Genomic DNA, 26,345 nt, shown 5'->3' with positions numbered 1-26,345 from the left:
CGCAATGGCCAGAGCTGAGAAGATCCGAAGCCAGGAGCCAGTTGCTTCCTCCTGGTCTCCCATGCGGGTGCAGGGGCTCAAAGACTTGGGCCATCCTCCACTGCTCTCCCAGGCCACAACAGAGAGCTGGACTGGAAGAGGAGCAACCGGGACTAGAACCCTGCGCCTCCACTGCAGGGGGAGGATTAACCTAGTGCGCCACCATGTCAGCCCCATCTTGTTAATTTTTTTAGTTTTTAAAATATGTTAACAGATATAAAACATTGTACACATGTATGGGATACTAAGTGACCTTTCGGTACATGTATACATTGTAAAATGTCCAAACACTTTAAATATATTTGTCTCTTCAAACAGTTAACATTTACTTATGGTTATAACATTCAAAATACTATCTTCCTGTTTGTTTTATAGATACTAACAGTATCTATAGTCACCCTACTGTTCAATAGAACGCCAGAACTTCTTAGTCTATTTGGCTCTAACGTAATCACTCTCATCCCTCCCCCAACCTCTTCCTTGCCCAGCCTCTGCAATCATCATTAAAATTTCAACTTCTGTGTTCTTTTTTTCTAAGACTCCATATAATAACATCATGTGGTATCTGTATTTCTGTGCTTGGCTTATTTTACATAATATAAGTTGCATCCATATTGTTGCAGATGACAAGATTTCATCTTTCCATGGCTGAGTAGTATTCCACTGTGTATATGTAAAAATGTTTGATTATCCACTCAACATTTGATGGACCATTAGGTTGTTTCTTTGTCTTGGCTATTGTGAAAAGTGCTATAACTAATGTGGCTGTGCTTTTGTCTCTTTAATATACTGATTCCATATCCTTTGGATATATATTCAGTAGTGAGAATGTTGGATAATATGAAGGTTCTATTTTTTTTTAAATATTTAGGAGGGTTCCAAGATGGCCGAAAAGCGACAGGGTGGTCTGAATAAGGCTAAGTGAAATTAGTATTTAAAAAAGTATGGGAAGTCCACTCTCAGGGTAAAGCTGCAGAGGAAACTGCAGTGGGCGGTCCTGTGAAAGCAGTAGAAATGGCCCAGACCTATGTGGAAGGTGTAGACACACAGCAAGGAGCAATGACACAACAAAGGACCCAGCAACTTGGGTCCAGAAAAAAGCATCTGCCCTTGCAAACCTGGTGAGATTGGACAACACGGGTCCACACTGCTGCTGTTGATACAGCTGAAGGGAGTGCTTAGTGACCTGCACCATTTCTGAGTCCTGCCTGGATCCATCAGGGCATCAGGGGCAAGTGCTCACTCAAAGGTGAGGGAATAAGCAGTGTATATCTCTCTTTCCCGTTCTGCCCCCTACAACAGTGATCTGCAGCCAGTAGTGGGAGAGCTGGCACCATTTTTGGACATAAGCAGGTAGCAGCTGCTCCAGTCCTTGTGCATGCACCGGACCACCCTCCACCTAGTCAGCAGGGGCAACCACTACAGTTCAAGAGCAAATGACAGAGACAGCCTCCACGGAGCCAGCTGCACCCACTCGACAATGGGTGGGCAAGGGGAGCCGTCCTTATGGAAGGGAAATGCTATCTGCAGGAATCTCCTAGTGCCCAGCACAATTGTGAAGTGAGTGGAGCAGTGGCTGGCGGGTACTAAGGGCCTGTAATCCAGAGATCTTATCAGAGAGAAAAACCCACATTCCCCAGTGACTCTGAATTGTATTAAGAGGACAAGACTCCATCCAGCTAGCTGGAACACACAGGGACAGTGCTCTGTGATCACCTTAGTCTCCATGCGGGCAGGATGGGCGGAGTGGCCCCAGTTGTACTCCTTGAACCTGAGAGCACTATGTGCTAAGACTGAGAAAACACTGTGACTGCATGAGAGGAAGCAGGGTGTAGCCGGGTTCTGGACAATCACAGAATGCTGCTGCACACTCTCAGAGCTTCTTGGTTGCCCAGAGCAGCTCATAGCAAAGGGAACTCTGCTCACAGGAAGGATAGCACAGATCATATGTGTGGTTCATAAGGCAGTGCGGATGACTGTTGAACACTCTAGGGGCTAACACTTGGGCATTTCTTAGCTTGGAGGAGAAGGAGTAGTCACACCAACAGAGGAGACCATTCCTCTCCATCCGGTTAATGAGAGGAGAGCTACCATTCCCAACTTGGGTGTTATCCTGGATACTGGCCCAATTCTAGAGCACTGGCCAGAGCTCCATGGCCACACCCACTACACACCTCTTGATATTCACTGAAAGTACAGACATTCTACTAAGCCATAGTCATGTAGCTCAAAGATAAAAAGCAATCAGAGGGGGAGAAAACCAACATTCTAGAAAAACTTAAAAATAAATACAGAAATTCAAGAAACAAAAATAAAGAAGACACTATACCCCTACAAAGGAGCACAACATTTCTTTTTTTTTTTTTTAAAGATTTATTTATTTTACTTGAAAGTCAGTTACACAGAGAGAGAAGGAGAGGCTGAGAGAGAGAGAGAGTGAGAGAGAGGTCTTCCATTCGCTGGTTCACTCCCCAGATGGCCACAAGGCCACAGCTGCACTGATTCGAAGCCAGGAGCCAGGAGCTTCCTTCAGGTCTCTCATGTGGGTATAGGGGCCCAAGGACTTGGGCCATCTTCTACTGCTTTCCCAGGCCATAGCAGAGAGCTGGATTGGAAATAGAGCAAATGGGACTCAAACCAGCACCCACATAGGATACCTACACTGCAGGCAGCGGCTTTACCCACTGTGCCACAGTGCCAGCCCCAGGAGCACAACATTTCAATATTAGAATGTCAAGAAAAGAGATTGAGGAAATGCCAGAAATGGAATTCAAAAAATTAATAAGATTACTCAAAAGCAATCATAAGCAAGTCCACCAGCAAAAGAAAACAATATATGATATAAACAATTTTCCCATAAAATTGAGATTTCAAAGAGAAATCAAAATGAAATATCAGAAATGAAAAATACAATAGATCAAATAGAAAATGCAGTGAAAAGCTTTAACAACAGAATTGGAGAGGCAAAAGGAAGGATATCCGAGTTAGAAGACAAATCTCTTGAAATTTTACAGTTGGATCAAAAAAAAAAAAAAAGAAGAAATTAGAAAACTTAAAAAAAGTGCTGGAGAACTATGGGATACTATCAAATGATGCAACATACAGGTCTTAAGAGTGTCTAAATCTGTGGAAAGAAAGAAGAGACTAGAAGGCCTATTTAGTGAAATAATATTTCACTAAAATTCACTAATTTGAAGAAACAGAGGAATGTCCAAGTACAGGAAGCTCATAGAACTCCCAATAGACATAACCAGAAAAGATCTTCACCACGACACACTGAGGTCAAATTTTCCACAAGAAAGCATAAGAAAGAATTCTAAAATGTGAATGAGAAAAACACCAGATTAATGTTCAGAGAATCTCTACTTAGACTCACAGATGATTTCTCATCAGAAACCCTACAAGCTAGAAGACAAGATATAGTATAGTTATTAAAAGAAAAAAACTGTCAATCCAAAATACTATAGATTCAAAGCTCTCATTTATGAATGAAGGTAAAATAAAGACCTTCCATAACAAACAGAAATTGAAAGAATTTATCACCACTAGTCCAGCCTTACAAAAGATGCTAAAGGTTGTGGTATACACAGAAACACAGAAAGAAAGCCATCATTATGAAAGAATGTGAATACAGAAAATCCCTCAGTAAAAGTACAAAAGAATTGGCAAACAAAAAAGCTGTCTGCACATTAATGTTTATTGCAGCTCAATTCACAATAGCTAAGACCTGGAACCAACCCAAATGCCCATCAACAGTAGATTGGATAAAGAAATTATGGGACATGTACTCTATAGACTACTATACAGCAGTCAAAAACAACGAAACCCGGTCATTTGCAACAAGATGGAGGAATTTGGAAAACATAATGCTGAGTGAATTAAGCCAGTCCCAAAGGGACAAATATCATATGTTCTCCCTGATCAGTGACAACTAACTGAGCACCAAAGGGGAAACTTGTTGAAGTGAAATGGACACTATGAGAAACAGTGACTTGATCAGCTCTTGTCCTCACGGTTGATGTACAATGTAATACGTTATCCATTTTGGTATTTTTTTGTTCTAGTACCATTGGTTGAACTCTGTAATTAACACACAATTATTCTTAGGTGTTTAAATTTTAACTGAAAAGTGATCCCTGTTAGGAATTTGGAAAACATTATGCTGAGTGAAATAAGCCAATCCCAAAGGGACAAATACCACTTGTTCTCCCTGATAGGTGACAACTAACTGAGAAACAAAAAGGAAACCTGTTAAAGTGAAATGAACACTATGAGAAACGGTGACTTGATCAACCCTCACCCTGACTGTTGATGAGCAGCTTAATATGTTATCCCTCTTAGTATTTTTTTTGTTTGTTCTACTTAATACTTTTGGTTGAATACTGTAATCAATACACAATTCTTCTTAAGTGCTGAAACTTAACTGAAAAGTGATCGCTGTTAAATGTAAGAGTGGGAATAAGAGAGGGAAGAGATGTGCAATTCGGGACATGCTCAAGCTGACTTACCTCAAACGGTAGAGTTAGAAACATACCAGGGTATTCGAATTCAATCCCATCAAGGTGGCATGTACCAATGCCATCTCACTAGTCTCAGTGATCAATTTCTGTTCACAATTGATCATAATGATAGGACTAAGAACCAAAGGGATCACATAAACAAGAATAGTGTCTGCAAATACTAGCTGATAGAATAAAAAAGGGAGAGAACGATCCAACATGGGAAGTGAGATACACAGCAGACCCATAGAATGGCAGATGTCCTAAACAGCACTCTGGCCTCAGAATCAGCCCTTAAGGCATGTGGATCCGGCTGAAAAGCCCATGAGAGTATTCCAGGCATGGAAAGTCAAAACACTCTGGGGGAAAAAAAAAAAAAAACCTAAATGAAAGATCTCCGCGAGTGAGATCCCAGTGGAAAGAACAGGTCTTCAAAGAAGGAGGAGGTACCTTTCTCTGAAGGGAGGAGAGAACTTCCACTTTGACCATGGCCTTGTCTAAATATGATCAGAGTCGGTGAACTCAGGGGGCTTCCATAGCCTTGGCAGCTCATGACAAGAGCCTAGGTTGATTACTGAGGCCATAAACAAGAGTGTCAATTTGTTAAGTCAACAACAGGAGTCACTGTGCACTTACTCCTCATGTAGGATCTTTGTCCTTAGTGCGCTGTACATTGAGATTTAATTTAACTAGTACTCAAACAGTATTTTTCACTTTATGTTTCTGTGTGGGAGCAAACTGTTGAAATCTTTACTTAATGTATGCTAAACTGATCTTCTGTATATAAAGAGAATTGAAAATGAATCTTGGCGTGAATGGAAGGGGAGAGTTAGTGGGAAAGGGGAGGGTTGCAGGTGGGAGGGACGTTATGGTGGGGAAGCCATTGTAATCCATAAGCTGTACTTTGGAAATTTACATTCATTAAATAAAAGTTAAAAAAAAGAAAGCCAAAAAACAGGAACATGCACAGAAAAATGGCAGGGCCAAGTAGTTACTTATCAATAATTATCTTGAATGTAAATGGCTTCAACAAGACCCATCTATATGCTGCCTACAAGAAACACACCTCACCAACAAAGGTACATGTAGACTGAAAGTGAAAGGATGGAAAAAGATATTCCATGCTAATGGAAAGAAAAAGGAGTAGGTGTAGCCATCCTAACATCAGACAAAATAAACATTAACATAAAAACTGCTAAAGAGACAGAGAAGGACACTATGCAATGATTAAGTGATCAATAAAACAGGAAGATGTGACTGTAATAAATGTATATACACCCAATTACAGGGTCTCTGGCTATTAATGGATATAAAGAGAGACATAGACTTCAATAGAATAATAAAACTTCAATACCCCACTTTCATCAATGGATAGATAGTTCAACCAGTCATAAAATCAACAAAGAAACAGCAGATTTAATTGACACTATAGACCAAATGGACCTAATTGGTATCTACAGAACTTTTCATCCAACAGTTGCAGAATACATATTTTTCTCAGCAATGCATAGAACCTTCTCAAGGATAGACCATACACTAGGCTGTAAAGCAAGTCTTAGCAAATTCAAAAAAATCAAAATCATACCATGCACTTCTCTGATCATAACAGATTGAAGCTTGAGATCAGCAACTCACGAATCTCAATAACAGATTCAAACACATGGAGATGACTGAACATCATGCTCCTAAACAACAGTGGGTCATAGAAGAAATCAAAAGATAAATCAAAAATTTCTGTAAACAAATAAAGATAACAATGCTTCATATCAAAATTTATGAGATACAGCAAAACTAATGTTAAGAAGGAAGTTTATAGCAATTAATGCCTACATCAAGAAACTGGAAAGTCACCCAAAAATAAGCTGTCAATGCATCTCAAGGACTTAGAAAAACAAAATAAACCAAACAGAAAATTAGTAGCAGGAAAAAAAATGATTAAAATTAAGCAAGAATTAAACAAAATTGAAACAAAAATACCAAAGATCAATGAATGAAGACAATTCACTCAGACCAAATGGGATTTATCCCTGGAAGGCAGGGATGGTTCAACATCCAAAAATCAATAAATGTGATATACCACATTAACAAACAGAAGACCAAAACCATATGATTATCTCAGTAGCTGCAGAGAAAGCATTTGACAAAATTCAACAACCTTTTTGATGAAAACCTTAAGCAAATTGGGTATAGAAGGAACATTCCTCAACATCATCAAAGCTATTTACAACAAACCCATAGCCAGCATCCTACTGAATGGTAGAAATTTGGAAGCATTCTCATTAAGATCTAGAAGCAGAAAGGATGCCTGCTGTCAACATTAATATTTAACATGGACCTGGAGGTTTTAGCCAGAGCCATCAGGCAAGAAAAGGAAATCAAAGGCATACAAATAGGGAAGGGAGAAGTCAAACTATCCTTATTTGCTGATGATATGATTCTATATACAGGGAACCCAAAAGACTCCATGAAGAGACTATAGCAACTCATAGAAGAGTTTGGTAAAGTCGCAGGATATAAAATCAACACACAAAAATCAACAGCCTTCATATAAACAGACAATACCATAGCTGAGAAAGAACTTCTAAGATCAATCCCATTCATAATAGCTACAAAAAATTTAAATCAAAATACCAACAACATTCTTCTCAGATCTAGAAAAATGGTGCTAAAATCATATGGAAACACAACAGACCTCAAATAGCTAAAGTAACGTTAAACAATAAAAAAACTGGAGATATCACAATACCAGACCTCAAGACATACTATAGGACTGTTATAATCAAAACAGGCTGGTACTGGCACAAAAACAGATGTGTAGGCCAATAGAAACTGCAGAAATCAATCCATGCATCCACAACCAACTTATCTTTGACAAAAAATAATCTCTTGTGAAATGTACAGCTTGCGAATATTTTATCTCATTTGTGAGGATGTTTCTTTATTCTTTTGGGTTTTTCCTTTGGTGTGCTGAAGCTCTTTAGTTTTATGAAATCCTGTTTGTTCATTTTTTATTTTATTTCTGGTGCTTTGGGGTCAGATCCAGATATCATTGCCTACTCCAATGTGCTGTAGTGATTTGCATATGCTTTCATTTAATAGTTTCAACATTTCAGATCTTACATTTAGAGTTTTAATCATTTTGAGACTATTTTTAACATGATGAGAAATAGAGGTTAGTTTAATTCTTGTGCATATGGACATCTAATATTCTCAGCACCGTTTAATGAAAAGACTGTCTTGGGGTTGGCACTGTTGCGTAGCAGGTTAAGCCACTGCCTGCAGTGCCAGCATCCCATATGGTTGTCAGTTCAAGACCAGGCTGCTCCACTTCTGATCCTGCTCTCTGCTATGTCCTGGGAAGGCAGTAGAAGATGGCCCAAGTCCTTGGGCCCCTGCACCTTCATGGGATACCCAGAAGAAACTCCTGGCTCCTGGCTTCAGATCGGCACAGCTCCGGCCATTGCAGCCAATTGGGGAGTGAACCAGCAGATGGAAGACCTCTCTCCCTGTCTCTATACCCCTTTGTAACTCTTTTAAAAAATAAAATAAATCTTAAAAAAGAGAAAAGTCTGTCCTCTTGCCAATACATGTTTTTAGCACCACTGTCAAACATAAGTAGGCCCTCAATGCATGGGTTTACTTCTAAGGTCGCTATTCTGTTCCTTTGGTTCTGTTTTTGTGTATGGTTCCATTTTCATAACTTAAAAGACTTACAGAATTCTACTTCAAGTAAAGATAGAGTAACAAGGAACACACCTAATTCTCCCATACAATACATTTAAAAAATAGAAAAGCAGACAGGAGACAAGCATTCAGGTCTTAGAAAATAGGCAGAGCAGGACTGTCATTTCTGAGACAAAGAAAACAAATAACGTGAACCTCACAGTCGTGATGGCTTTCTCCTTTTCCTATGCTTTAGAGCAAGGGTGAAGGACCCTGTGGAGCCCAGTAAAAAAATCTATGAGAAGAAAAAAATATTTTGGGGGAGATCAAGGAAGTTCTTTGCAAGAAGAGAATGGACATAACAGAGATAGAGTGAGAGAGGGAGAGAGAGATCAGTTATTCATCAAGTCTTTGATGAGTACTAAACCATGCATGCTAAATTGAAATGTCATAAAATGAATCAAAATCAAACATAGAAGTAAAACAATTATCAGAGCTCAAAGACGTTGGGGAGATATTCTAGTTCTAGACCTTAAGAATGGAGAACACTTACCTAGATGGGTAAGGCCACCACCTGCAATGCCAGCATCCTATATGGGCACCAGTTCGAGTCCAAGCTGCTCCAGTTTTGATCAAGCTCTCTGCTATGTCCTGGAAAAGCAGTAGAAGATGGCCTGAGTCCTTGAGCCCCTGAACCCACGTGGGAAGACCTAGAGGGATATCCTGGCTCCTGGTTTCGGATCGGCGCAGCTTCAGCCATTGCAGCCAATTGGGGAGTGAACTAGAAGATGGAAGACCTGTCTCTTCTGCCTCTCCCTCTCCTTCTATGTAGCTCTTTCAAATAAATAAACAAACATAAAAAAAGAATGGTGAACACTCAAATAGAGGGTCAAGCTTCAGTAAAAGTTATTACAGAAGGAAAGTTTTCTAAATTTACCCTTGTAAAATTTTTTGAAAAGATCAAATTAATCCCAAGTCAACTGTTTATAAACTTGCAGAACGGAACACTTTTAAAGGAAGACAGCAAAATCTAGAAACTCCACAATGCAATGTAACTGTCTGGTATCCAACAAATTATTATAACTATCAAACATGAAAATATGACCCATATCAAGTACAAAGTGTAGTCATTGCAACCACACAAAAAAATAGTCAAAGTGATAAATTAGGGGCTGGTGCTGTGGTGAAGTGGGTTAAAGCCCTGTCCTGAAGCGATGGCATCCCATATGGGTGCCAGTTCTAGTCCCAGCTGCTCCTCTTCTGATCCAGCTCTCTGCCATGGCCTGGATAGCAGTAAAAGATGGCTACAGTCCTTGGGCCCCTGAACCCGCGTAGGAGACCTGGAAGAAGCTCCTGGCTCCTGGCTTCAGATCGGCGCAGCTCCGGCCTTTGCGGCCATCTGGGGAGTGCACCAGTGGATGGAAGACCTCTCTTTCTGTCTCTAACTCTCTCTGTAACTCTACCTTTCAAATAAATAAAATAAATCTTAAAAAAAGATAAATTAGCAAATCAATGATTAAGTAGCTGTTACAACCATACATATATATTTAAAAGAAAATATGAACATAATAAGGAGAGTAACACCACATATAAAAATGCACCAAATGGAACTTCTAACATGGAAAAATAAAGTGCTCTAAATGAGCAAATCTCTAGATGATAAAAATAGCTGATTAGTCCTTATACAAATAAAGAGGAGTAAGTAAAAAAGAAACAAAGTAAAAAAGTAAAAAGAAAAAATAAACAAATCTCAGTGTGATATCAAGTATTCTAACATATATGGTAACAGATTCCCAGAAAGGGACATGAGGGAGAACTAAAAAAAAAAAAAATATGGATGAAAATGATAGACTCACAGATCCATGATCCACAAATAGTAACGAGTTACATTCAGCACACATGTAAATACACAAACAGCATACATCAAAGTTCATCAGATCTAATTTGCTTGAATCCAGTAACCAAATGAATAATGTGAAAGTACTGAATAAAGATTCACATTATATACTGATAGAACACTGTAGGAAAATTAGAGTGACTATAGACCTCCCAGAAAAAAATATGTTTTTCAAAAGACAATGAATTTACAATTTTAAAGCACTAAAGGAAAACAGATCTGATAAACTAGACTTATCTAGTCAAAAATGAATCACTTTAAAATTCAGATCATTATGTTGAGAGAAATAAGCCAGACACAAAAAGACAAATACTCCATGGTCTCTCTTATATGTGGGAGCTAAAATTAAAAACAAATAATTCAAACTGAACATGGAATGTTGATTACTAGATGTTGTGAGGTGTGAAAGGGATAAAAGAAGTTCAGATTAAAAAATTGGGGAGCGAGGGTTGGTTCATGGACTGTGACAAAGACACTGATATGAGATGTTAATAGGAGAAATGAATGGGGCTATATGGGAACTCTGAATTACTATCTCACAATTATATTTGGTAAATTTGCAATTATTCTGAAATAAAATGTTCGAAAAATTAAATAACATGCAGGTTTATTTTATACATGAACATGCAGATTTCTTTTATATGTGCTGCACCCATAAAGGCACAATCTCTCCCACTGTAAATTTGCTGCACTAGTGTGGCATATATATTACATCTGATGAAGCAATAAGGACCCATTATCATCAGCATTTAGTTTTTGTGCTATGCATCCTCTGGATTGTGGCAAACATATAATGAAGTATATCTAATATGAAAATATCTATTGGACAATTTTTCTGTCCTGATTCCCCTGTGCTTACCTTGTTCATCCCCTCCTTCTACCAAATGCTGGCAATCACTGGCCTTTTTACAATGGTAGAGAGTAGCTTCCTTGTCTCTTTATAGCTTATGGCATTTATGTCCCAATAAAACACAGGTCATATTCCATTTTTCTATGATAAATATGAGATTCCTGACATAACAAAAATTCCTAGTCATTCTAATCAGGTTGTTATATACAAAGAAAAACTACAGATTAGAGGGGAAATGGGAAAAAATTTCCAAGCTGATTGTGATATATTTATGGCTAGGTCACAGATTGCGCTATCTCAATTGAGGTGTCTCAAAATCTTACATGGTTATTCGGACACAACTTCAAAACATGGAGGTATTTTCAAAGAATGATATACATGTTCTATTCCATAACAACTGCCAATTATGGAAGGGTAAAAACAGGCAATAAGTAAACAAAAATCCACCAATGAAGCAATGAAATGAAAAAGAATACTTTCGTAATTTTCAGTGCAATTTATCATTCTATATTGTGATCGATTTCTTATAACCCTGTTATTCCTTATAAACCAAACTAAAGAAACTACTTGTAATACAAACACCAGGTTCAGCAGGAACACTTAATTGCCTTTCATCCTTGCAAATGTATCTGAATCACAGTCTTGTGATCCAAAGATACAATTAGAATGCTTATCTTTCATTCTTTCTAAAAGGTCTTATTTCCGGCAGAAAGAAACTGTAATAATTTTTTCATCCTGAATCTGTAATGTGTTTCACCTTTTACTGACATATAATTGCAAATAAAATTATCTTTAGGATGCATTATGAGTCAGAAAATTGGTTGGAATATGGATCCTGATTGGTAATTGCTACATTAAAAATTGGCCAAAATTTTGTATCTATAAAAAATCTTTGATATAAAAAATCACTGCAGAGTACCACTTAGAAAATTAATGCATGTTGTGTAAGGAAATTATGTAAAACAGTCAAGATGCTAATCTTTTAGAATATCATTATTTTGTTAATGGTTTCTTGTGTGATTATTTTCAAAGTCTAAAATAAAGCACACAAAATGATTCTCTATGTGCTTAAATATTAAAAGCTTCAGGAAATGATAATATTCATACTACAAAGATAAATTTGAACATATAAACTGCATATAAATTCAAGAAGGGAGCTGAAGATAATTTTTTTTTAATTTTTAAGCTGTGTTTCAGATCTGCAGATGCTAAAAAAATCCCAATTGATATTTTGTTCTCATCATTAATGCAGTTTTCTAGTGTCTCCCAGAATTTTAAATCTTGACCACAGAGAAATTCAGTCCTTCAGTGGCAAAGATGTATAGTAGTGGTCTAGTATAGAAAGGAAATGAAGGGAATTTTCATCTTATAAAAGAATGGTTCATGAATAAAACTAGGCATATAGTAAGTATATAATAGGTGTTTGATTTATAGGTTACAAGTATAAATTATCCACCTGCTCCAGTTTCCACTTATTGTCATGATATGTCAAAATGGGTTGACTAAAACTTTTGCTGCACATCAAAGCACCCTATAGAACTTGAAGAATATTGATACCTATTAACTACTAAGTCAGAAGCACTCATTTCTTTAAACCTTTCCTGGTGATTCTAATGGACACCCAGAGCTGAGAACCAATAGTTTTCACCTTTGTAAAATGATCTAATTACACTGGATTCTGCTTGGAAGTATTGGAATGGAATAATTCAATTTGCAGCTATTTAATGATTGATTATATTTCTTAAGCATTAAAGATAACTTGGCATTCCTTATTTGGAAAGTAATTGCAGTCTACTTTTTTAAAAAATAAATTTACCAGTAGTTTAAAAGTAATCTTTTAGTATATGTCATCTTTATGCCCCCATTGCCCTTAAAACTTAGAAAAATAAGTGTTTATTATTTGAAAAAGCATGTTTAAAAATTGCAGGTGAGAAATGTTGTCAATGATAATTACTTGTTGTCTTAATATGGCCACTTCAACCATTTATTGGATTAAAGTGGCCTTGTATTGTAGGGTTTGATGATTCAGATATGTTCTTTAAAAATATCATTGTCCTAAATTTCTAAAAGCTTTCTGGTCAAGAACTTAAGTAGTTTGGCTCAACTACTGTGTTTATAATTAAAATGGATATTACATCATTTAATAGAAGAAATGGTTATGGCTTATCTGAAAAGAATGACAGCATGGCTTGGTATAGACTTAAAAGAGTACATGTTGTGAAAATTTTATAATGTGGAATGATCATTGAAATAGGAAGGACTTTAGTAATTGTATTTCCTGAATAAATGTATGTTTATGAAAAAAATCCCAATTGATTTAAAAGAACTCCATTTTTTAAACAAACACAATGAATTACAAATAACATCAGATTTTAACAAAAGCTTCAAATCCATTGAGAATGTGAATCATATGAAATTATCAAGCCAGTAGTAGAGAAAGTAAAGACATGTTTAGCAATGCAAAGAAAATGATTACCTTTAATATAATCTTCCACTGAATTAGGTGTCATTCAAGTAGAGCAGATAAGTACACCAGGGAATAGTATATTGTAACAAGCAATGCATTAAAATACCAGAATGTTGAAACAACATGGTCAGAAGGGGAGATGAAGAAGATAGGTCTAGAAAATAGATTTTCCTAAGGCATTTTAAAGTATTTGATTGAATATCATGTGTATTGGAGTACTGAGGGTAAAAAAATAACCTTATACTAGTGTAGTAGCTTGTCCATTTCAAAGGAGGCATCATATTTCCCTGATGGGCATTTGATAGATTTGAGAATGAAGAAACAAATAATGCCACCATTTTTATTGTATTATGTAATAAAACTGACAAAATAAATACAATGTTACAGTTTTATTCTTTTTTTTTTTTTTTTGACAGGCAGAGTGGACAGTGAGAGAGAGAGACAGAGAGAGAAAGGTCTTCCTTTTTGCCATTGGTTCACCCACCAATGGCCGCCGTGGCCGGCGCGCTGTGGCCGGCGCACCACGCTGATCCGATGGCAGGAGCCAGGTACTTATCCTGGTCTCCCATGGGGTGCAGGGTCCAAGTACTTGGGCCATCTTCCACTGCACTCCCTGGCCACAGCAGAGAGCTGGCCTGGAAGCGGGGTAACCGGGACAGAATCTGGCGCCCTGACCGGGACTAGAACCCGGTGTGCCAGCGCCGCAAGGCGGAGGATTAGCCTAGTGAGCCACAGCGCCAGCCAATGTTACAGTTTTAAAGTAAAAAACAAAACTGTCATCCACATATGATATTATTGTTCATGTCTGGCATTGTGGTGTAGTGTATTAAACCGCTCCCTGCAACCCCAAGGTCCCATATAGATGCTGGTTTGAGTCCTGGCTACTCCACTTCGATCCAGCTCCCAGCTAATGTGCGTGCGAATCCAGCGAAAGATAAGCTAAGTGCTTGGACCCCTGACCCACATGGGAGACCTGGATGATGATGCTCTGGTTACTGACTTTGGCCTGGCACATTCCTGGCCATTGAAGCCATTTGGGGAATGAACCAGCAGATGGGCAATAGATCTCTCTCGATCTCTCGATCTCTCTCTCTCTCTCTCTCTCAATCTCTCTCTCTTTCTGTAACTGTCCTTTTTTGTTTTTTAATTTGACGGGTAGAGTTATAGACAGTGAGAGACAGAGACAGAGAGAAAGGTCTTCTTTCCGTTGGTTCACTCCCCAAATGGCCACTACAACCGGCACTGCACCAAACTGAAGCCAGGATCCAGGTGCTTCTTCTTGGTCTCCCATGCGGGTGCTGGCGCCCAAGCTCTTGGGCCATCCTCCACTGCCTTTCTGGGCCACGGCAGAGAGCTGGACTGGAAGAGGAGCAGCCGGGACTAGAAGCCGGCACCCATATGGGATGCTGGCGCCACAGGCAGAGGATTAACCAAGTGAGCCATGGCACCAGCCCCTGTAACTGTGTTTCAAATAAATAAATCTTAAAAACAAAGAGAATCCTTTGGTAAAATTTAAGAATTTATAGAATACTTATGGTTGCTAGAAATTGTTTAATAAATTGCTATTGCAATTTCATACTTTCAATAAAGTATTAGTAAGATCTATTTTAGAGGTTTTCTTAATTTTGCAAAGAACATGTGTGTGTGTGTGTGTGTGTGTGTGTGTGTGTGTTTGGTGTTTGGGTAGAACAGGAAGAGGGACACATAGACCACAAAAGGGTTTAAGATCAGCAATAGATGGTGGGATGACTTCAGTTTGGTATAATTGATTTACTAGATAAAAGGCCAATCTGAATATATTGATAAGGTAAGAAAACTGCATCATAATTACATTAGTTACATTGATAATTCCTCTGATAAATATGGGTTTTTAAAAATTTTTGCTTGATTATTTTAAATATTTATTTTACTTATTTGAAAGGCAGAATGCTGGGGGCTGGGAGGAGTGGGAGAGAAAACTTCTACCACTGGTTCACTCTCCACATGGCTGTAGTAACCAGAGTTGAGCCAGTGGAAGCCAAGCACCACAAACTCCACCCAAAGTACTTGGGCCATCTTCCCATGCTTTCCCAGACACATTAATAGAGTGTTGGACAAAAAGGAAAGCAGCCAGGACTTGAACTGGTGCTAGGATATGGGGTGTCAGTGTTGCAAATAGAGACTTAACCTGCTGTGCCACAACTCTGGCCTCTGATTTGTTTGTTTTATCAAGGATTCACTTTGATGAACAAGAAACAACCCAAAAGGATCATAAGTGTGATACAGTAATGTCTGGTGGAGTAAATAATAATAATATGTTTTATTAGGAATTAAGCCATGTGGATTCCAATCTCTGCACCAGTCGCCTGTGATATTGGAAGGCCATGTGGCCAGCCTTTAGTCTGTATTCAGATGTGTATTTATCTTTCACAAGTATTATGAATCATTTCTATTTATTATGGCAAATGTTGTGAAAATAAATTGCAGGGAAAATAATAGACAAATAGAAAAAAAGGAGGCTACTCTGAAAACCTAATTGAAGATAAAGGGACTTAGATCAAGGGTGCAGGCATTATAAGAATTGGTCAGATTCTAGAGATGCTGGAGAAAATTTAGTTGGATTGAATGTGATATGTGACAGAAAAGAGAAATTAAAGGTAGCTGCAGAAGTTTTGGACTGAATCTTCTTCTGGAAGGAGGGTATTTTTGTCAACTGAGTGGCAGCTCAGAATCGGACTACTTGATTAGATCTGATCAACAAGGTTAGAATTTCGGTTCTGTCATCCATCATGTGGGTTTGAATCAGTTCATGTTTTTGTGCCTTATTTTTCTTAACTGTCAAAAAGAGTTGATAATATTATCACTACACAAAGTTTCATAATCAATAAATGAGACTATGTGTAAAGTTTAGAATAGTGTATGATACATAATATACACTCAGTAAATGATGGTTTCTCTTATTACAAATCCAACCTGAGAACAAAGATCCAGCTTAAGATCCCCTAGTGGACAGGGAGGCAATGCTACTGTCAGGTAAGTTCTGATGCTATAGTACACAAACTAAGGGTCACTAAATTTGATGAAATCAAATAACTGAAGGTACCTCCTGCTTAATCAAACCGTATGTTTATTCAACCAACCTAGCAACTACTGCCATGGAATTTGCCTCTAAAGGAACCACGACTGATACCACAATGGATGGTTCAGTGGCAGAGCTGACCTCAACCAGAAGACCTGTTGGGGTGACTTCTGAGTCCCTTCCGTGTGTATGGAAACATATTAAGTTAGAATGTTGCATGATGAAAGGACTCCACATAGACAGAACTGGTTGTCATTTAGGCCTTCACCACTTATATACGACAGTTAGTTTCTACATTTATAAATGAGGATAACATGTTAATAATTTCATGGGGTTATACAGTGGATTAAATGAAACGAGGACTGTGAATCACTTAGCATAGTGCTGAGGGTATAGTAAACTTTTCAGTCGGTATTAACCATTATATTAATGATGATAAGAATTCTGATTTTGATGAATGGAATCATGGTGCATATTTATTTATGAGTTGATAACAAAGAACATTACATAAAATAATTTTATGTAATATTCACTATCATCTCTTAGTAGCTTTTAAATGCCCAATAAATGAAGCAAATTATACATGAGTGCTTAATAGTAGAATTAGGTGCCATAACCCCTACAAAGATAAAATATATTAGGTTTTTATATGCCCCCCAAACAACATACCTCCACTTTGTTTTTGCATTCTCTTTATAAGAAGAAAAACATATTCAGGTTTACGTATATGTTAGCATCCTTTAGGACTCTTTAATCTCTTTTTGAAGCACAGAAGAAAGTAATGAGATCCCCAAAGAAAGCCTGAAGGGCCTCTGAATAACCAAAAAGGAATAGCTAATCTCCTGTAGCCAACTCTTGTAAAAAAGCAATTTGTTCATTAATGATAGAAATAAAGCATCTTCACTTGAGAATTAATCCTCATCTTCCACAAAACAAAATCACCTTCTATACACATGTGAAAAGAAACACAGACTGGGCTGGAGTTCGTGGAGTACATCTTGCATCACACACCAGCTTGAATAGTGCTGTTAAAACAAAATTTTAAAAAAATGAAAAACAAAGGAAATCTCATTACCACCTTATCTCATGGAGTACTTAAAGGTAATCAGCAAAGGAGGGGGTCGTGCAATGCAATTAGTGGCTGTTAAATTTAGAGAAAATTAGCGGGGCTATTCTCTACCGGATTCTAGTCAACTTTGAATCACTGAGCTGAATTTTTTTAAGGACTAGTTCATTAAGGAACAATCACAGCAGGTGTAGTTTTCCATGTTAAGATAAGAGCCAGCATATTTTATGTTTCCAGTCAAGCCAGTGGGGCTCTAAGGGGATGCTTCCTAGTACAACACATTTATTTTAATTTTTTGTTTACTTCTGAACACCTGCAGGACTAGGATCCTGGCGTATTAAATATTTGCAGCACACTTTGTATTGGGATTTTACTTTATATGTATCTCAGATAACACTCTACTTCTGCCACATATCATATTTTTATAGCAACATACAGTCCTTTCTTTGGACTACTACTTACAGCACTTTAGTGGGTATATATAGACACAATATTACTTATTTTGAAGATGGAGATACCCATTGTCCACTTGTTTACCTATCATCGACATATTACCTATTTTATGGTTATAGATTTGTCATCTATATATGAATTATAAATCACTTTTTGAAATTATGTAGAAAATTCACTTTCTAGATGTTTACTAAAGTAATTTAATAAAAGTTCTCTGAACTTACAAAGAGGCAAGTTGAGAATACAGAAGATAATATGGTAGGTTTAATTCTCTATAAGTCTTTTTTTTTTTTTTTTTTTGACAGGCAGAGTTAAACAGTGAGAGAGAGAGAGACAGAGAGAAAGGTTTTTCCGTTGGTTCACCCCCTAAATGGCCACTATGGCCAGTGCGTTGCAGCCGGCGCACTGTGCTGATCCAAAGCCAGGAGCCAGGTGCTTCCTCCTGGTCTCCCAAGCAAGATCAGGACCCAAGGACTTGGGCCATCCTCCACTGCCTTCCCGGGCCACAGAAGAGAGCTGGACTGGAAGAGGAGCAACTGAGACAGAATCCGGCACCCCAACTGGGACTAGAACCTGGGGTGCCGGTGCCGCAGGTGGAGGATTAGCCAATGAGCCGTGGCACTGGCCTCTCTATAAGTCCTATATCTTTTTTCATTATCTCCAAGTCTTTATTTATTTCTAAATATTATAAACATATTATTTGCTCCTTCTCATTCTTGCCTTCAACTGAAGAACCTTGTAAAATAATTGCTTTAATCTGAAGATAAAACTTCAGCAATCTGAAGCTGATCTTTCTCTGAAATTATTCAATTTGAAATGTAAATACACATGATTCATTGACTGCAAAAGACTTAAACATAATTTTATATTTCATCTCTGGAGATTATTATTTATGCTGAAACATCTGATTTTCTAGACACAAAAATATAGCAACTTCCAGGTGTTTATGGGTAGATATAGGGTGGTTCATCGGAAGCTCCACACAGCATCTGTGGTAATTAGAATTGGTCAAAGTAAATGTATTGATTCTGAGAATCACACAAAGACCTGGGCTGGAAAATACAATGCAGTGACAGCAGTGCTAGTAAAGCTATATAAAAAGTATTCTGTAGGGTGAGCAGACCTAATATATCCTGGGTTTTGTAAAGTTTAAAACAATATTGGCATTCAAAAGAAAGAACCTGACAGCAAAATAAAGTTCCGGAAGATTTATAAATTTGTAGACATTTGCATAGCAATCACAACTTTATATTATAACATAATCATACATAGTTTGAAGATTTAGGAGAGACATTTTGTAGGTTTTCAGAGAACAAAGAATAAACCAAAAATTATATAATAAGAAGGAGTGGACCTTGAAGGCAACTAAGGGAGCATTACATAAAAAGGTATTGAAAGACAAATCCCAATGGGTTATTCAATATATAGTACAGAGTTAGGTCATCTCCCCTTTTATAATAATACTTTAAAAAGCACAAAGACCGAAACATGGAAATATAAAATTGTTATAACAAAATATCTGTAGCTTCAAGTTTCCGTTAACAAGGTAGCTGAAACTCTAAAAGAAAAATGTAGATTTTCTAACAGAGTTTTGAGAGAAATCACAGCCACTAGAGCATAGTGGGAGATGAAGGCAAGGAGGGCCAAGGATGCAGAATTCTATGTGGATGTTTGCCCACCTCTTTGGCTGAGCATAAGGCTGTAATGTGCACGGAAATTCAGAGAACCACAGTGAAAGATAAAAGAACTTAACCACATTTTGAGCTAATACCAATAGACAGAATCTAATTTTGTTTCTTAGTTAATGGACATCTGAGTGTCCCACACTATTTACCAAAACGACCACATTTACCTATTTGATATGATGTGCCACCTATACTATGTACAATATTCCCAGATATTTCTGAGGTTTCTATTGTGTTCCACTGGTTATCTGCCCATTCATGCTCCAGTATCACTCTGTTTTCATTGTAGGAATGTAAAGTATGTTTTAGAGTCTCATAAGATTGTTTTTTGAAGATTGAAATTGTTTTCTTCTTTAGTAATTTCCTGATGCATTTTTTTTCAATATGAACTATATGATTGATTTACTTATTTTAAAAGTAGAATAACAGAGAGTGGGAACCAGTAGTCTGATATGGGATGCTGGTTTTGCAAGCAGTGGCTTTAACCTACCGCACCACAATGCTGGTCACTAGGTCGTCATTATAAATTGAATCAACACTTCCCATATTTAATACTTTGTACCCCAACACCAGTTCTAAAAAAGGGAAAAATTCTCTTTTCAATTTTCTTAAGAATATGTTAGAGTCAAGTGTCATGGTGCAGTAGTTTGAGCTGCTGCCTGGGACATCTGTATCCCACATCACAGCACCTGATTTGAGTCCTGGCTTCTCTGCGTTTGGGATCCAGCATGCCTTCCAGTGTGCTGCTTACCTGTTTTACAAAATGCCTGATGCTTCCCACTTCCAACTTTATATGCTATCACAAATATAAAAAATAAGCTACACTGTGTTGACTTATGCTACCCTCACCATTTTATTATCATATATTTCATCTCTAGTATGTAATAAAGTTGACCTTTCAATGTTATTACTTGGACTTTAAATAGCCTGTTGACTTTAGAAATACAAGTAGGAAGAATGATAACAGATTCTTTTATATTTACTAGTGTTCTTCATTCTGTCTTACTGTAAAACTTTCCATCTGTTATAATTTTCTTTTAGCCTAAAGAATATCCTTCAGCATTTCTTGTACTGTATTTTTGTTAGCATTTCATTCTCTCAGCATTTGCTAATCTCAAAATATACATTTCTAACTTCTGTTTCTGAAAGTTATTATTGATTTGGGAGTTACAGTGTTTAGGATTTTTTCTTTTCATTCCTTAAAATTTTCATCACATTTTCTTCTACTCTTCCCTGTCTATGACGATTAGTCAGACAACTCTGGATTTTGTTATCCAGTCCTCAGTGTCTTTATTCTCTTCCTGACTTCAAGATTTTCTCTTTCTCTTTGGGTTCAGCAGGTTCTGTCATTGAAATTCTTCTACTGGGGCTGGCCATAACCACCACACTGTCTCATTTCTCACCACCACGTGCCTCAGTATGGTATTACGTAGACATTCATAGAGAGCTTCAACTTTTAGTGCCTCAGTTTGTGCTTTGCTAGCTGACCTGTGAAAATCTCAAGCTGGTTCTTAAGCTTTCAGCCAGATGCAATCTCTGGAGTCTGTCTCCTCATGGAGCTTTATGTGAGCCTGGCTTTATATTTTTAAGGAAGTTCTAGGGTAGGGCTTACTCCACAGTATGGCCCGTACTCTTATTCCAAGTCTTTTTCATGTCTCAGCTAAATGCACACAGGGTGGAGGGAGTGTTAAGGTGGTCTCTCCAGTCCTGTGTATTAGAACTCCTAAGTCTCAAATGGTGTTGGGCTTCCGGTGTCCAATTCTATAAGGTAGTTTCACTGCATATGGGTAGCTCCTCCTTCAGCCAAGTCCTATGCTACGCCACTCACCCCCTTGCAACCCTCTCTGTCTGTTTTTACCCTCTGCTCTGCATAACCAAAACTCCTGGCTGCTTTACATTCTGATATGTGCCTGCGCAACACTTTCAGCACCTTGTGTACTGTTTGGACTCCAGCCTAAGAAACCATGGTCAGGAAATTGTCTGGTATGCTTCTAGTATTCAATTTACAAGTTTTATGCTTTTTTTTTCAGGAATTGCAACCATACACTGTCAACTGTCCAGTTCTTGAAGACTGTCACCTGGTGTATTTTGTCCGATTTTATGTTTGTTTACAATGGACAAGCTTATTCACTACAAGTTAGTTTGCTGTTACTAGTGGTAGAAGTACCACATCTTACATTATATAGACATGTTAGTCAGGGTTCTCCAGAGAAACAGAATCAGCAGCATATAAGCAGACACACAGAAAGAGACTGAATACCAGGATTGACCCATGTGATCACGGAGGCTACGAAATCCCACAATCTGTCACCTTAAGCTGGAGGCCCAGGAAACATGAATGGTATAATTCCAGTCTGAGCCTGAAGGTCCATGAACCAACCGCACTGATATTCAAGGGCAGAAGAAGATGGATTTCTCAGCTCAAGAGGAGGGAGTGGGTTTGTATTTTTTATGTCTTTTTGCTCTATTTGGGTTTTCAACAGATTGGATGATGCCAACCTGTAATGGGAAGGGTGATCTTCTTTACTCATTCTACTGATCCAAATGCTTATCTCTTTTGGAAACGCCCTCCTAGATATGCCCAGAAGTAAAGTTTTACCAGCCATCTGGGCAACCCTTAGAGTCAAGCTGGCACATAAAATTAACAATGACATTTAATCTTCATAGACTATGTGAGTTCTGGAAATGATAGTCTTCAGTTTTATAGGACTTCTAGAAAGCTTTGTTGGCCAGAGTGTATAAATAAGTTTCTATTTCAGAATGCTCATTCTATTCCAAGTACTGTATGAAGAATTTGAGTGAAAGTGATAAAAGAAGCTAAAAATAGGCAAGATCTTTAATCATGTGGCTTATTAACATCAGAGATGACAGAAAATAGGTAAAAAAATTCATATTTACAAGTGTGGAAACAGGAAGGAGGAATTTATAGTGGTAAAAGAGCATATAAAAAGTGACTCAGTTTATCTCTACAGTAGTCAGCAATACTTTTGGTAGACAGATATTTGAGATATATATGAGTGGATTATAAGTGGGAATTTAGCTAGCAATATGGCAGAAGAAGGTTTCCACACAGAGAATCATAAGGCTAATGTCCTGAGGCAAAAGAGAACAAGCCATTTCGTATGGCAACTTCTGAGAAGTCTCCAGTATCTAAACTGAAAAAAAGGTGAGGCGTGTATAGGAAGAAGCAGAAGTAACTAAGATGCAGATGATCCAGGGTCCATCTTATCGTGGATACCTCAAGCTTCATGGTTTCTGTTCCTATATCCTCTGGATTTCTTACTTTAAAGTATTGTTTTGAGGATAAAACCTGTTTATTTAATACCACACTGTTAGCACTCAGTAAAACTGAGTTTTCCTGATAATACTTATTTTTAAAATCATGGGTCCCAACAAAGCATCATGACTTTTCCTGATTTTTCAAAGTTGCCTTGTGAGTGAACACCTCAGGAGTAATGGCATGTTCCTAGATATAGGATTACCAGTCTGTAGTACAAGAAACTTGCCATCTGCTTCTCCATCAATGATCCTATAGAAAACATTTATCTAAAGCAGAACTATGAAAATTAGTGCCCAATACACGGACATGAATAGTAAATGTTTCTGATGAATCTACTACCCAGATAGGTCTACTTCTGCCTTTTATACTTTCCAAGGGCTTCTATAGAACCAAATAATGCTTATTTCTCTGCCTCCGTGCCCAACTTTTTAAAAAGACTTATTTATTTTTATTTGTAAGTCAGAGTTACACACAGAGAGAAAGTCTTCCATCCACTGGCTCACTCCCCATTTGGCCACAACTGCTGGAGCTGCACTGATCCAAAGCCAGGAGCTTCTTCCATGTCTCGCACGCAGATGCAGGGGCTCAAGGACTTGGGCCATCTTCTACTGCTTTCCCAGGCCATAAAAGAGAGCTGGGTTAGAAGTGGAGCAGCCGGGACTCAAACCAGCGCCTATATGGGATGCTGGCACTGCAGGCAGAGGCTTTACCAGCTAAACCACAGCACTGCCCCGCCCAACTTTTTTCAAATCTTAATCCTCTTAATCCTTACCTTTAAGCTAAAATCCACTACCTACTTTCTGTGAACAATCTTGACCCTAATTAAAACAGCCAAGTCTTTTTTTTATCAGGACATAAAAATGACTTTTGTTTTCTGTAAATCTATTCCTGCTGCTGGGTTTACAGATTATTTGCTGGGAAAAGATGCACGCTTCAGAAACCTATTTGGGGTTACTAGACTGTCTACCGATGCTTGAATAAAAACAGCCAGACTATGTATATTCCTCCCTAATATATTCTTCCCTAATGAGAACATAAGCTTTAAGATGAAATGCTTTGCATAAGCCCCCTACAATGGGAAGTAAAATAATTGATTTGGGCTGTCACTTGATATTATATAGTTCCCTTAATTTCCTTAATTCTAGAGCAAAACAATCATTATTGAAGCACATCCCACCTGGAATACCATTTCCTTCCCACAGTCTCTCAAGTAGTAAAGGATATCATGGGATAGGGGTTGGTTATGTATTTTTGCTTTGGAACTTTAACTAAATGCCCCAATATGATAGCATTACATATCATCTAGGATAAACATTCATTAGGTATCTACTTTTCACACTGCTAAGAACCAAAGCAATTGCAAATAAAAGCAGCAGTGGTCTCAGATTCCAAGATCAGGATTCCAGTTTCAGACTTGCAAGTAGAGTGAGGGTTATTTTAGATTAATATCTATATATCTATATCTATCTATATATATATATATATCTTTGGATTTGCTTTTCTTTCTACAAACAGGGGGAAAGGACAGAGATGTTTGGCAAATCTAACAATACCCAGAAATCCTTTACAGAACTACAGTTCAAACAAGTTGAAGAAATAAAGAAATCTTTTCACTTAACTGCAAATAATAAAGTTGCAACCAACCTTAGAAATGATTGAATCCTTTTCATCAGCTCTCTCGTTCTCTTTAACACTCATCCTGGACTCTGTGCTCAGATTTTCTGTTAGGTTTTAAAGACAGGCAGCATTTCTCTTTGGCAGCAAAGATGGATTTACTGGCATTGGCTTCATTTGATCTTTATAGACATCAGTCCTAGAAAAAACAAACAGAATACACTTGTGATGGTATATTTTATGTGTCAACATGGTTGGACCACAGTGTCCAGATACTTAGTCAAGTATTTCTCCGGGATGCTTCTGTGAAAGTGTTTTTTGGATATGATTAATATTCAAATTGGTGGACTTTGAGTAAAGCAGATTGCCCTCAGTAATATGAAAGGGCTTAATTAAATCATTTGAAGTCCTTAATAGGAAAGTGACTGACCATCTCTGAGCAAGAGGGAATAACTCTCCTGCTGATGGCCTGGGACTCCAACTGCAATGCTTCTCTAGGTCACCATCTACCTAGTCTATCCATAGATTTTGAATTTGCCAAGCCTCCACAACTCTGTGAGCCAATTCCTTATAAGAAATCTCTCTCTACAGATATGTGTGCGTACACATATTTTTCATTCTATTTGTCTGGAGAACCAGTATGTCTTATGTTACATTTTTTTCCAAAATTTTTAGCAAAAGTGTTCAGAATAGTTATTAAAGTATAACAGCTCACACGCCCAACCTGAACAACAACTGCAAGGGCCAAACACATAGGGAACACAAACCTGTCAGCTCTAGGTGAGGTTATAGCTTTTATAGCAAGGTAGAGAATCAACTAAGCAAAATAGATTAATAATGCACAGTCACATAATAAGTAACAAGTAGAAACAGGCAGGTAAAAAATCTAAGTATCCACTGGACTGAGCTGATTCATGATTCAACTTACTGGATATTTTCCCTGTCTTTTGAATCTTATCATTTAGCAAAATTTGGTATTTAAAAATGTACATACTTGTAATTTCAAAATAGAATACACAAATATTCATGTTATGTTCATATAACTATATGAACACATATATACATGTCAAGAATTAATAAATTTGATAGAGTCTGATGGTATAAAATGGAAGTCAATGTTGAATCAAGTAAATGGGAAGAATATAATTTATAAATTTAAGGAATTTAGAGCAAGCATCAGAAAAAGTATTTTCTTTCTTTTTTTAATGATTTTATTTATTTATTTGAGAGGCAGAATTACAGACAGTGAGAGAGAGAGAGAGAAAAAGGTCTTAGTTCTGCAACAGCCAGAGCTGCGCCAATCTGAAGCCGGGAGCCAGGTGCCTTTTCCCTGTCTCACGTGTGGGTGCAGGGGCCCAAGCAGTTGGGCCATCTTCACTGCTTTCCCAGTCTACAGCGGAGAGCTGGACTGGAAGAGAGGCAGCCAGAACTCGAACTGGAGCCCATATGGGATGCCGGTGCCACAGGTAGAGTATTAACCTACTGTACAACGGCACTGGCCAAACTGAGTATTTTCTTAGTTCTGATGAATAGTACTACAGTTCTCTATCAGTGTAACTCCAATTATTTGTAGTGTTTTTACTGACAAATTGAGAGAAATAAAGCTTATTCTTCTCACCTCTCAAGTTGTTGGAGAAATTAAAGAATATATGCTGAATCACATTGACAATCATTAAATCCTATAAAAACGTAAGGTTCGCATATTTTGTAAGAAAAAATTGAGTTATTTATTTATTCGAAAGGCAGAGTTACACACAGAGAGGGAGAGACACAA

The 26,345-nt window shown here is 37.7% G+C and overlaps 1 long non-coding RNA gene across 5 annotated transcripts in view; it reads right to left on the bottom strand.

Annotated features, from left to right (window-relative positions):
- LOC138844874 (uncharacterized) overlaps positions 1–26,345 on the bottom strand; it is a 412,620-nt gene that overhangs the window by 60,854 nt on the left and 325,421 nt on the right. For 4 of the 5 annotated variants that reach the window (XR_011381280.1, XR_011381282.1, XR_011381278.1 and 1 more), the window contains 2 exons: positions 24,602–24,770; positions 8,755–8,852 (listed from right to left, as the gene is read on the bottom strand). This is a non-coding gene — a long non-coding RNA (uncharacterized lncRNA). The remainder of the gene's footprint in view (positions 1–8,754; positions 8,853–24,601; positions 24,771–26,345) is intronic. The other variant, XR_011381281.1, reaches the window with a different exon arrangement.

Source organism: Oryctolagus cuniculus, chromosome 13, assembly GCF_964237555.1.
Source record: "Oryctolagus cuniculus chromosome 13, mOryCun1.1, whole genome shotgun sequence".
Taxonomy (NCBI): Eukaryota; Metazoa; Chordata; class Mammalia; order Lagomorpha; family Leporidae; genus Oryctolagus; species Oryctolagus cuniculus.
Note: the sequence above shows the minus strand (reverse complement) of the source record. Positions and strands in the feature narration are given on the sequence as shown.